Below are 13,191 nucleotides of genomic sequence, written 5' to 3' on the forward strand. Positions count from 1 at the left end.
AAGATTTCCAGTGGCAGGATTGGGTTGCACTCAATTGAGTTGTTGGCCAAGGAGCTCCCATGGAAATCTCCAAACCACTCAGGCTGTTGCTAAGACAAATGGTTATTCTCCACAAACTGACAACAGGGACCCCATTGCTGAGGACAATACCCACAAAACTAATAGAACATGGAGAAGTTGGGCTGGTGCCTGCATTCTAGTCTCTTTGTTGATGGAAGATACTCTGCAGGCTACAGAAGAGAAATGAGGAAAACGACTCAGCCAAAAAACCTTTGACCTACGATATGTCCTTCAATAGTGACATACAATTTGTAGGAGTAGCCAATCAATGCATGATTTGACTTAAAGCCCACTCCACAAGAAGGAACCCATAACCAACACTGCTTGGATAAACAAGAACCAGAGTCTAGAGACGTAGCCCAGAGACATAGAGTACTGGTTTTTTTTTTAAGTATATAAATAAAATGCTTCTTAAAACTTTTTTTAATTAATCATTTTATTTGTTTACATTTCAAATGATATCCCCCTTTCTGGTTAACCCTCCACAACTCCACAACTCATTCTGCCTCTTCCCCTCCCCTTTTCTTCTTCCATGAGGGTGCTCCTCCACTCACCCACTCCTGCCTCTCCTCTCTAGCATCCCCCTCTGCTGGAGCATTAAGTCTCCCTCCCCTCCCATGATGTCAGATGAGGCCATCCTCTGCTACATATATCTCTGGAGCCATGACTTCCTCCGTGTGTACTCAATCAAATGGTTTTTAATTACACTTTGCTATACTCACAGGTCAGTGTCTTATCCAGTCATCACCAGAGGGGCTTCCTCTGGGACCAGATGGAAACAGATGCAGAGATCCACAACGAGACATTACATAGGAAGTCTAAATGGGAGGTTTCCATCAAATCCCTCCTCTTGGAGCTCAGGCAATCTCGCAGAAGAGGAAACTGAACAACTGTAAGCACCAGAGCCTATGGTAAATACCAGGAGATCAAGGCTCTCTGAACAAAGTAAGTAAGGCACATATGAGCTCATAAAGACCAAAGTAGCAAGCATGGAGCCTGCATGGGTCTGGACCATGCCTTCTGCATATGTATTATAGCTATTAGCTCTGTATTTTTATGGAACTTCTTATTCGTGTGTCTCTGACTCTTATGCCTGCTTTTGGGGACTCTTTTCTTCCTGTTGGACTACCGTGTCCAACTTTTATGTGATAGGTTTCACTTTATCTTATAGTTTTTTGTCGTTTGGTTATTGTCCCTTGGAAACCTGTTATTTTCTAATGAGAAAGAGAAAAGGAATGGATCTGGAGGGGAGGCAAGGTGGGGAGGAACTGGAAGGAGTGGATGGAGGGGAAGCTATAATCAAGATATATTGATTAAGAAAAGAATCTATTTTTAGTAAAGAGAAATAAAATTCTTTTTATATCCCTCTATTTTCTTGAAAATTCCATTTCTTTACATCTAATAAAAGTCTGTTTTAAATAAAATAACAAAGCAACGTTGGCAAGATATATGGGAACCATTGCCCACTATTTCTAGAAATGAGAATGGTAAATAGATGATTAGGGTACAGCCATTTGTAAACAGCATGATAGTTCCTAAAACATCTTCAAATAGAATTACTGTGTGATCCATCATTACCACTTTCTACACATGCCCAAGCAAACTCAAAGCAAGAACTCTGACATGATCTACACTTCCATATCAACAGCAGTATTATTCAAACAGTGAAAAGGTAGAAAGGCCCAAATGTCCACTGACAGATGAATGGATAAACAAAATGTGGTGTATACACACATTGGGATGTTCAGCCTTTTAAAAAAAGGCAGTTCTGACATATGCTACAACACAGATGGATGGACGTTGAAGACATGGTGCTAAGAGAAATATACCAGCCACAAAAAGACAAGTATATCATTCCACCGAGTGGAGGTATCAAGAGGAATCAAATTCATAGGCATGGCAAGTAGATCTGTGACTGCCATGGTGGAAGGGAGAACAGAACCTATTTGTTAAGTGATGTAGACATTGGTGTTTCATCATTAAAACATTCTAGAGATTGATTTCATGACAAAGTCAACATACTTACTTACTGAGCCACCCACTTAGAATGACTGAAGGTGGAAAATTGTACACTGTATTTAGTTTATCGTAATTTTAAAATACATAATTGTGATGATGAAATAAAAGAGATCTACTTTCTCTTGAAATAACTCCAAAAAATAAAAAAATAAATAAAAAACAAAGTTTTTCAAAGACTACTTTTACATTTTAACAATTTAGAAGTGTAGACTTAGTCATATAATTATCCATTTGCATTTTTAAATTCACAGAAAAATTCCAGAAGGAATTAAAAAGAAAATATCTGTAGCTTATAAGCAATTATAGCAAGATTGCAAGATGCAAAGTTAATGAAAGTCAATCAATGTCCTGTATTACAACACAAACAAATAGAATCTGAAATATAAAACACATCCTTAATACTGGGGATATTGTTCAATTGTGAAGCTTGCCTAGCATGCACGAGGTCTTAGTCAATCTTCAACAATACACACATACATGGACACAAATAAAAACAATATGTGTGCACTCCCAAAAATAAAATGCTTAAGTATAGACCTTTAAAAGCTATAAGAAGAATACACTGAAAATTATAAGACTCTCATCAAGAACCAAGTAAATACAAAAACATCACATGTTTGTGGTTAAGAAGACTTACTACTCCCCAGAGATCTTAAACTGTTCTTCCCAACTTAAACTGTTGAGTCAATTCCCATCAAAACCTCGCAATTTACAGGGATTACCAAATGATTCTAATGCTTACACAGTATCTTAGTTAGGGTTTTACTGCTGTGAACAGACACCATGACCAAGGCAACTCTTATAAAGGACAACATTTAACTGGGGATGGCTTACAAGTTCAGATGTTTAGTCCATTGTCACAAGGTGGGAGCATGGTAGCCCCCAGGCAGGCATGGTGCAGGAGGAGCTGAGTTCTACATCTTCATCCAAAGGAATCCAGGAGCAGACTGGCTTCCATATGGCTAGGAAAAAAAAATCTGCAGCCCACCCCCAAAGTGACACACTTCCTCCAACAAGACCACACTTCCCAGTAGTGCCACTCCCTGGGGTAAACATATTCAAACTGCCACAGGCAAAAGAGCCTGCCTAGTCTACGTAACACTGCAGAAAAGAAGCTGAAATGACCACTACTCAAAGTCAGTACCCACCACAAGGCCTCCACAATGAGAACATCCTGGGATTGGTGAAGGAAGAGGCAAATAGATCAATGGAGCACAAATAGATCCATCTTATAAAGTCAACATTTCTTTGACAAAGGACCAAAGGTAATACAATAAATAAAATGAAAGACACCTCAAAAGTGGTTTGGAACACACAGATACCCACATGAAAAAAAAGGACAATGAATCTCTAGGCACGGATCTTTACAAAAATTTACTGTAAAATGCAGAACTCTAAAGCTCCTAAAAGAGGTATGGAGAAGGCTGGTACACACACGCGCGCGCACACACACACACACACTGAAATTTAATAAAAGTTCTAAAATAGGCATAAAGGTGGCTTGCTCAGTAATATGTTTGCTGCACAAGTGTGAAGACCTTAGTTCCCAGAGCCCACATTAACACATAAAAGTCACACCCAGTGGCTTGTAATTAACTGAGTGTGTAGAAACAGAAGGATGCCTGGGGTTTGCTAGCCAACCAGACCAGATGAACCAACAAGCTCCAGGCTCAGTGTGAAACTGAACTCTCAGTACATTGTCACAAGAAAAGCTATCAAATGAGAAAGAACCAACAGTGATCACTGTTTCCCGTGTGTGTGTGTGTGTGTGTGTGTGTGTGTGTGTGTGTTTGTGTGTTTGTATGTGTGTGTATGCATGTGTGTGTATGCATGTGTGTGTATACATGTGGGAGTGCACATGTGCACATGTGAGTGCATGCTTGCAAACCTAGATGGCCTTGGGTTTAGTAATCATGTTTTATATATGATAACCAAGGGCAAGATTCATGAAAGAAAGAATTGATAAGCTGTATGTCATTAAAATTAAATTAGTATATTCTGAAGCAGACACTATAAAAAGCATGAACGTACAAGCCAAGCTTCCAGAACATGGTGGACGACACCCACGCACAGACTGCTAGAATCTCTGGGAATAATCTGGGGTATCTGGAGTACAGCTGTCCTAAGAGGTGGGTGATGGTGGAGACATGCTAGTTTCTGTAGCAAAGTAAAATAGGAAACTTCATAGTGAAACAGAAGGAGAGAAAGTTCCTTAGAGTAGTTAGCTCCAATTTGGGAATGCTTTCTTCCCAGCAAAGGCAGCCCAACTGGAGAGTGCGAGAACCACGGCTTAAAACAAGAAAGGCTGAGAAACTGTGCTCTGTCTTTCAGTTAACAGGATGGGGAGGGTGGAGACAAAAGCTGCGAAAGGCAGGTACACCCGCAGAGGGAGATGAAGGTTGGGAAAATCTTCTCTCCCCTGTATTTTCTATCCCAACAGAGCTATGGCAAAAGGCCATTTAAAAAAGACCCCTGTGAAGTCATGGCTTGTCAACTCTAGAGACAACTTCATATACTCTAGAAAGCCATACGGCAAGGGAATACACTCTAAACAGCCTGCAGACCCTCGGGGGAGCAGGGCAATTTTGATTCTGAACCATGCAATATTCAAACTGGAATTGAAGAAGCAATTATTTTAAAATGGACACTCTAGTGTTTTCATAGTGGACTTAAGCATCAGTCATGGCTGCTTCTGCAGTTAGTACTCTAGTGTTGGAAGGACACAGGGCTGGACCTGATGTGCTAAGCGTGTGAGCTCACCCCAAACCAGAGAATGGAAAACCACCTCAGCCACATCTTCAGGTAACATTATTTGATCATTACAAATACTTCCCTGGAAAAATTATTGATTTTTTTTAGCATAACCACTGATCAAATCCTAGAGATACAAGACCTAAAGTGGAAAGACAAGAAATATGAGAAGCCAAAGCAACCGCAGTCTTCCTAAAGTTAATTCCAGCCTCCGGTTAGATGAAGTCCCAGACAAATAACCATTATATAAAACCAGCAGTTGTGGTTGTTCTTAAAAGTAATCTTTTATTGTAAAGCTCTGTGTTGATTCTTCGTTTCATATCATGCCCCTTGGTCCCACTCATCTCCCCATCCCTTCATATCGGTCCTCTTCCCTTGCAAACTCCCTCATAAAAGAAAGTAAAAAACCAAAATAATGAAATATAAACAAAACAAAGCATAGAAAACATCTCATCATGGAAACTGTAGTATGTCACAGTGTGTCCCATAGTATACCCTTTTGTCCACACATCTTCACTTGCAAATGTTCATCATGGTGACTCATTGGTCTGGTAAGAGGCTTCTGCTAACTATCCTCACCAGGCCTCCTCTCAGACATCCTGTTGTTGCCCTTTGTCATGGAGATCCTGCAGCTTTGGATCTACAGGACTGGCCCTTCCACAAGCTCTAACAGTTCATAGATGGGGTAGCTATTGGGGCAAGCCAAGTCAAAGCACTGGATCTGTGCCTGGAAGGTAGCTGGGTTAGTCAGTCCACCAGCCCTCCTGCACCCCACACCATAGTGAGCCCTCCACCTGAGAGAACGCTGAGTTTATTCACTGCTGCAGCAGTGATGGGGCAGGGTCAGATCTCCTACTCTTAGGCCCTCAGACTGGCTTACCTATGCCCTTGCCACCAGGCCAAGTTCTATGGTACTGCCGAGGTGAAGTGTGGGACCCACTCTCCTGAGTGCTACCATGGTCAAGAGGTGGGGAAGCGAGCTCTCCACAGCACCATAGTCAGTGAGGAGTTGGGCCAGCTCTACATAGCCTGTGGACGTCTGTGTGGTCCAGGGTAGCTGCCCACAGCAGGAACATCTGCATAGTCTTTAGTGGTGATATGAATCACGGACATACACACAGGTGCCTGGTGCTGCATGCCCACAGACCCAGACGTGGCCCTCAGCAGCAGCGTGGGCTGAGACTTCACGGTGGCCTCAGGTGGCAGGGCAGGCTACTCACAACAGGCTGCTCCTCTCACCCTCACATCTCCAATTCCACCTCTCTTCATAGTGCCCCAACTGTTAGGCACCTCTTTCTCTCCCATCTGTCCTACATAAACTTGTCATACTGCTGGCAGGCCTCCTCTGCGCAGCCTGACAGCAGGCAGGCCTCTGGGCGTCCTCTGCCTGCCTGCACCTTGGGGTATGGCTGAGGAATGGCCTCTGTGTGCCTACAGCCGACCTGTGCCTGTGGCAATGGGCCAGCCTCTGGGTGTCCTCTGCTCACCCAAGCTGCCATTTGGCATGAAGGCATGTCTCTGGGCCAATTTCCCTGTCCACGCCATAAAATCAAGATTCTATTTAGGGAATAATATAGATTTCATGCCAGTCACTCTGAGCCCCAAAGACTAAGAAACTACATTCTGAACTACTCGCTTAACTCTACCATATCCAAGTCCCATCTGAACACACAAATATTTTGACTGAAAGAATACAACTGATTTCTTTAAAGTCCAAATTAATCACACCAAAAAAATACCCTAGATGTAAAAATACCAACATAATAACATGAGAAACACTAGTTAATATAACGCCTCCAAATATTACTAATCCCACAATAATGCCACCTAAAAGAGTTAGATGAAATCGAAGAATAATTTAAGTATGTTTCAAGAAATCAAAGGGAAAAAATGTAATCGAGAACACAAACAGCTGGGTGAAGTAAGAAAGCACGACAGGGCGATTCAACCAAGACGAGTACTGAAGGAAAATGGTGAAATGCGGAAATAAAAACATGAGTAAATTCCAAAGCTCTGTGAACAGTCTCACCAATAGCAGGACTCAAGGAGAGACCAGAATGTCTGAGCTTGAGGACAAGGTGAAATAATTGGAGGATATATAACAACCAAGATGAAATAAATATAAGATACCACTTGTAACTCTGAGATAGCCACAACACGCTGAAAAGACCAATTCCGTAGTAATGTGACTAGGAAAAGAAACTTGTTATAGAGGTATACAAAATACTTTTTAAAGAATTATAACAGATAAGTTCTCAGAGTTAGGAAATGAGAAAGACAAATTGATCCACTGGGCCAGAGAAAAGATAAACCACACTAGAGTAATAGTTAATCAAGAAAGGAAGAGGGGGGTGAGAACCCAATACTACAGAACCAATACATACTTTTCACTGATAATTCTGTATATTAATACTATGACTTTTCATATCAAAAGGTATAGACCAGATCCCTCTGGTATCAATCAGTGCCCAGAGCTAAGGCTGTCCCACAGCACTCCGGACCCAAATCCTGCACAGAAAGAGCTGATCTCCCAGGAGTACTCACACTCCTAAGATCACAGACGCACAGGCCCATAGGAGGGAAAAACTCCAGTCACGAACAGCAAGACCAACTAATATCAGAGATAACCACATGGCAAGAAACAAGCACAGCAACTTAAGCAACAGAAACCAAGACTACTTGGCATCATCAGAACCCAGTTTTCCCACCACAGCAAGTTCTGGATACCCCACCATACCTGAAAAACAAGACTCGGATATAAATTCTCATATCATAAAGCCATACAGGACTTTAAGAAGGACACAAATAACTGCTTTAAAGAAGTGCGGGGAAATACAGGTAAACATGTAGAAGCTCTTAAAGGGAAAACACAAACAAACAGGTGAAGAAATTGAACAAAATGATCCAGGATCAAAAAAATGGAAATAGAAACAATAAAGAAATCACAAAGACAGACAATCCTGGAGATAGAAAACCTAGGAAAGAGATCAGAAGTCACAGACACGAGCATCACCAACAAAATACAAGAAATTGAAGCGAGAATCTCAGGGGCAGAAGATACCATGGAAAGCATTAACACAACTGTCAAAGAAAATGCAAAATGCAAAAAAACTCAAAACATCCAGGAAATCCAGGACACAATGAGAAGATCAAACCTAAGGATAAAAGTAATAAAAGAAAATGAAAATTCACAATTAAAGGGCCAGTAAATATCTTCAACAAAATTATAGAAGAAAACTTCCCTAATCTAAAGAAAGAGATGCCCACAATCGTACAAGAAGCCTACAGAACTCCAAATAGATTGGACCAGAAAAGAAACTCCTCCCATCACTTAATAGTCAAAACACCAAATGCACAAAACAAAGAAAGAATATTACAAGCAGTAAGGGGAAAAGGTCAAGCTTAAAAAGGACTTAAGCTTTGTACATGGTGATAAGAATGGATCGATTTGCATTCTTCTACATGCTGACCTCCAGTTGAATTAGCACCATATGTTGAAAATGCTATCTTTCTTCCGCTGGATGGTTTTTAGCTCCTTTGTCAAAGATAAATTGACCATAGGTGTGTGGGTTCATTTCTGGGTCTTCATTTCTGTTCAACTAATCTATCTGCCTGTCTCTGTACCAATACCATGCAGATTTTATGACTGTTGCTCTGTAATACTGCTTGAAGTCAGAGATGGTGATTCCCCCAGAAGTTCTTTTATTGTTCAGTATAGTTTTCGCTCTCCTGGATTTTTTGTTATTCCAAATGAATTTGCAAATTGCTCTTTCTATCTCTATAAAGAATTGAGTAGGAATTTTGATGGGTATTGCATTGAATCTGTAGATTGCTTTTTGGCAAAATGTCCATCTTTACTATATTAATCCTGCAAACCCATGAGCATGGAAGATCTTTCCATCTTCTGAGATCTTCAATTTCTTTCTTCAGAGACTTGAAGTTCTTGTCATACAGATCTTTCACTTGCTTGGTTAAAGTCACACCAAGATATTTTATATTATTTCTGTCTATTTTGAAGGGTGTCATTTCCCTAATTTCTTTCTCAGCCTGTTTATCCTTTGAGTAGAGGAAGGCTACTGATTTGTTTGAGTTAATTTTATACCCAGCCACTTTGCTGAAGTTGTTTATCAGGTTAAGTAGTTCTGTGGTGGAACTTTTGGGGTCACTTAAGTATACTATCATATCATCTGAAAATAGTGATATTTTGAATTCTTCCCTTCCAATTTGTATCCCTTTGACCTCCTTTCGCTGCCTGCTTGCTCTGGCTAGGAATTCGAGTACTATATTGAATAAGTATAGAGAGAGCGGGCAGCCTTGTCTAGTCCCTGATTTTAGTGGGATTGCTTCAAGTTTCTCTCCATTTAGTTTGATGTTAGCTATTGGTTGCTGTATATTGCTTTTACTATGTTTAGATATGGGTCTTAATCTTTTTTTTTTTTTTTTTGGTTCTTTGGTTCTTTTTTTTTTCGGAGCTGGGGACCGAACCCAGGGCCTTGCGCTTCCTAGGTAAGCACTCTACCACTGAGCTAAATCCCCAGCCCCTAGATATGGGTCTTAAATTCCTGACTTTTCCAGGACTTTTATCATGAAGGGGTGTTGAATTTTGTCAAATGCTTCCTCAGCATCTAATGAAATGATCATGTGCTTTTTATCTTTGAGTTTGTTTATATAGTGGATTATATTGATGGATTTTCGTATATTAAACCATCCCTGCATACCTGGGATGAAACCTACTTGATCATGATAGATAATTCTTTTGATGTGCTCTTGGATTCGGTTTGCAAGAATTTTATTGAGTATTTTTGCGTCAATATTCATAAGGGAAATTGGTCTGAAGTTCTCTTTCTTTGCTGGGTCTTTGTGTCACTTTGGTATAAGAGTAATTGTGGCTTCATAGAAGGAATTTGGTAGCACTCCGTCTGTTTCTATTTTGTGGAATAGTTTGGACAGTATTGGTATGAGGTCTTCTATGAAGGTCTGATAGAATTCTGCACTGAACCCATCTGGACCTGGGCTCTTTTTGGTTGGGAGACTTTTAATAACTGCCTCTATTTTTGGAAGTTATGGGGTTGTTTAGATGGTTTATGTGTTCCTGATTTAACTTTGGCACCTGGTATCTGTGGTATTGTCCATTTCCTCCAGATTTTCCAGTTTTGTTGAATATAAGCTTTTGTCATAGGATCTGATGATTTTTGATTTCTTCAGATTCTGTTGTTATGTCTTCCTTTTCATTTCTGATTTTGTTCATTTGGATACTGTCTCTGTGACCTCTGGTTAGTCTGGCTAAGGGTTTATCTATCTTGCTGATTTTCTCAAAGAACCAGCTCCTGATTTTGTTGAGTCTTTGTATAGTCCTTTTCGTTTCTACTTGGTTGATTTCAGCTCTGAGTTTGATTATTTCCTGCCTTCTACTCCTCTTGGGTTTATTTATTTCTTTTTGTTCTAGAGCTTTTAGGTGTGCTGTCAAGTTGCTGACATATGCTCTCTCCTGTTTCTTTTTGCAGGAACTCAGAGCTATGAGTTTCCCTCTTAGTACCACTTTCATTGTATTCTATAAGGTTGGGGATGTTGTATCTTCATTTTCATTAAATTCTGAGAAGTCTTTAATTTCTTTCTTTATTTCTTCCTTGACCAAGTTGTATACGTAGGCTTTCTGTCATTATTGTTGTTATTGAAGACCAGTCTTAGTGCATGGTGATCTGATAGGATTCATGGGATTATTTCTATCTTCCTGTATCTGTTGAGGCCTGTTTTGTGATCGATTATATGGTGAATTTTGGAGAAAGTACCATGAGGTTGTGAGAAGAAGGTATATCCTTTTGTTTTAGGATAGAATGTTCTATAAATATCTGTTGTCCATTTGGTTCATAACTTCTTTTAGTCTGTCTACGTCTCTGTTTAATTTCTGCTTCCATGATCTGTCCATTGATGAGAGTGGGGTGTTGAAATCTCCCACTATTATTGTGTGAGGTGCAATGTGTGCTTTGAGCTTTAGTAAGGTTTCTTTTTTTTTTATTTTATTTATTTATTATATATTATGATTACAATGTCGCTATCTTCAGACACACCAGAAGAGGGCATCAGACTCATTTCAGATGGTTGTGAGTCACCATGTGGTTGCTGGGATTTGAACTCAGGACCTTGGGAAGAGCAGTCGGTACTCTTAACCACTGAGCCATCTCTCCAGCCCGTAAGGTTTCTTTTATGTATGTAGGTGTCCTTGTATTTGGAGCATAGATATTTAGGATTGAAAGTTCATCTTGGTGGATTTTTCTTTTATGAATATGAAGTGTTCTTCCTTCTCTTTTTTGATGACTTTTGGTTGAAAATTGATTTTATTTGATATTAGTAATCGTTACTCCAGCTTGCTTCTTCAGACCATTTGCTTGGAAAGTTGTTTTCCAGCCTTTTACTCTGAGGTAGTGTCTGTCTTTGTCTCTGAGGTGTATGTCCTGTAGGCAGCAAAATCCTGGGTCCTCATTACATATCCAGTTTGTTAATCTGTGTCTTTTTATTGGGGAATTGAGTCCATTGATGTTGAGAGATATTAAGGAATAGTGATTGTTGCTTCCTGTTATCTTCGTATTTGGAGGTGAGATTATGTTTGTGTGCTTGTCTTCTCTTTGTTTTGTTGCAAAACGATTAGTTTCTTGCTTTTTTCTAAGGTGTAGCTTGCCTCCTTGTGTTGGAGTTTTCCATGTATTATCCTTTGTAGGGCTGGATTTGTAAAAAGATATTGTGTAAATTTGGTTTTGTCATGGAATATTTTGGTTTCTACATCTATGTTAATTGAGAGTTTTGCTGGATACAGTAACCTGGGCTGGCATTTGTGTTCTCTTAGGGTCTGTATGACATCAGTCCAGGATCTTCTGGCCTTCATAGTCTCTGGTGAGAAGTCTGGTGTGATTCTGATAGATCTGCCTTTATATGTTACGTGACCTTTTTCCCTTACTGCTTTTAATATTCTTTCTTTATTTTGTGCGTTTGGTGTTTTGACAATTATGTGACGGGAGGTGTTTCTTTTCTGGTCCAATCTATTTGGAGTTCTGTAGGCTTCTTGTATGTCTATGGGTATCTCTTTTTTTAGGTTAGGGAAGTTTTCTTCTATGATTTTGTTGAAGATATTTACTGGTCCTTTGAGCTGGGAGTCTTCACTCTCTCCTATACCTATTATCCTTAGGTTTGATCTTCTCATTGTGTCCTGGATTTCCTGTATGTTTTGGGCCAGTAGCTTTTTCTATTTTACACAATCTTTCACCGTTATGTCGATAATTTCTATGGAATCTTCTGCTCCTGAGATTCTCTCTTCCATCTCTTGTATTCTGTTGGTGAAGCTTACATCTGTGACTCCTGATCTCTTCCTTAGGTTTTCTATCTCTAGGGTTGTCTCCCTTTGTGCTTTCTTTATTGCTTCTATTTCCATTTTTAACTCCTGGATGGTTTTGTTCATTTCCTTCTCCTGTTTGGATATTCCGTGTTTGCTTTGGTGGGAGAATTGGGCTCCGATGATGCCATGTAGTCTTGGTTTCTGCTGCTTGGGTTCCTGCGCTTGCCTCTCATCATCAGGTTGTCTCTGGTGTTACCTTGTTTTGCTATTTCTGACAGTGGCTAGACCGTCCTATAGGCCTGCATGTCAGAAGTGCTGTAGACCTGTTTTCCTATTTTCTTTCAGTCAGTTATGAGAACAGAGTATTCTGCTCTCAGGTGTGTAGTCATTCCTGTCCACTGGCTTTCAGCTGTCTCTGTGAGCAGGAACCAGAAGGGCCTGCCCCTCCTTCTCCTGGGCCCCTGTGCATGGGGGGCCCAGATGGCACTAGGCATTTTCCTCTAGAGTCAGAAATGTGGGCAGAGAGAAGTCCCTCTGGTTTCCCAGGCACGTCCACCCATCTGAAGGTCTAGCTCTCCCTCCCATGGGATTTGGGTGTAGGGAGCTGTTTGACTGGGTCCGTTCAGATCTGGGTGCAGTCTGGACCACAGGGCTCCTGCAGCTTGACTGCCCCTATCTTCCTGTGCCTATATGCACTATATGGTTTCCTCTTGGGCCAGGGATGTGGGCAAAGGTGGACAGAAGTGGTGGTCTCTCCTGCCCTGCAGTCTCAGGATTGCCCACACTTCTAGGCAATCAGCTCTCTTTCCCACGGGATTTGGGAGCAAGGAGCTGTGGGCCAGGATCAGCGAGGTTCGCACACCAGCTCTAGATGGTTTCTAATTTCATAAGACAAATACTATTGAATATAAGGTCACATATTTGTGCTAGCACCAATATATTACATGTGGTCACATATTACACTTAGTACATGGAGTATCCACACCGTATGAACTGACAGATCTTGGCCAAAACAAAACAAAAACAAAAACAAA

Source organism: Rattus norvegicus, chromosome 14 (assembly GCF_021556685.1).
Source record: "Rattus norvegicus strain SHRSP/BbbUtx chromosome 14, alternate assembly SHRSP_T2T, whole genome shotgun sequence".
In the NCBI taxonomy this organism is placed as follows: Eukaryota; Metazoa; Chordata; class Mammalia; order Rodentia; family Muridae; genus Rattus; species Rattus norvegicus.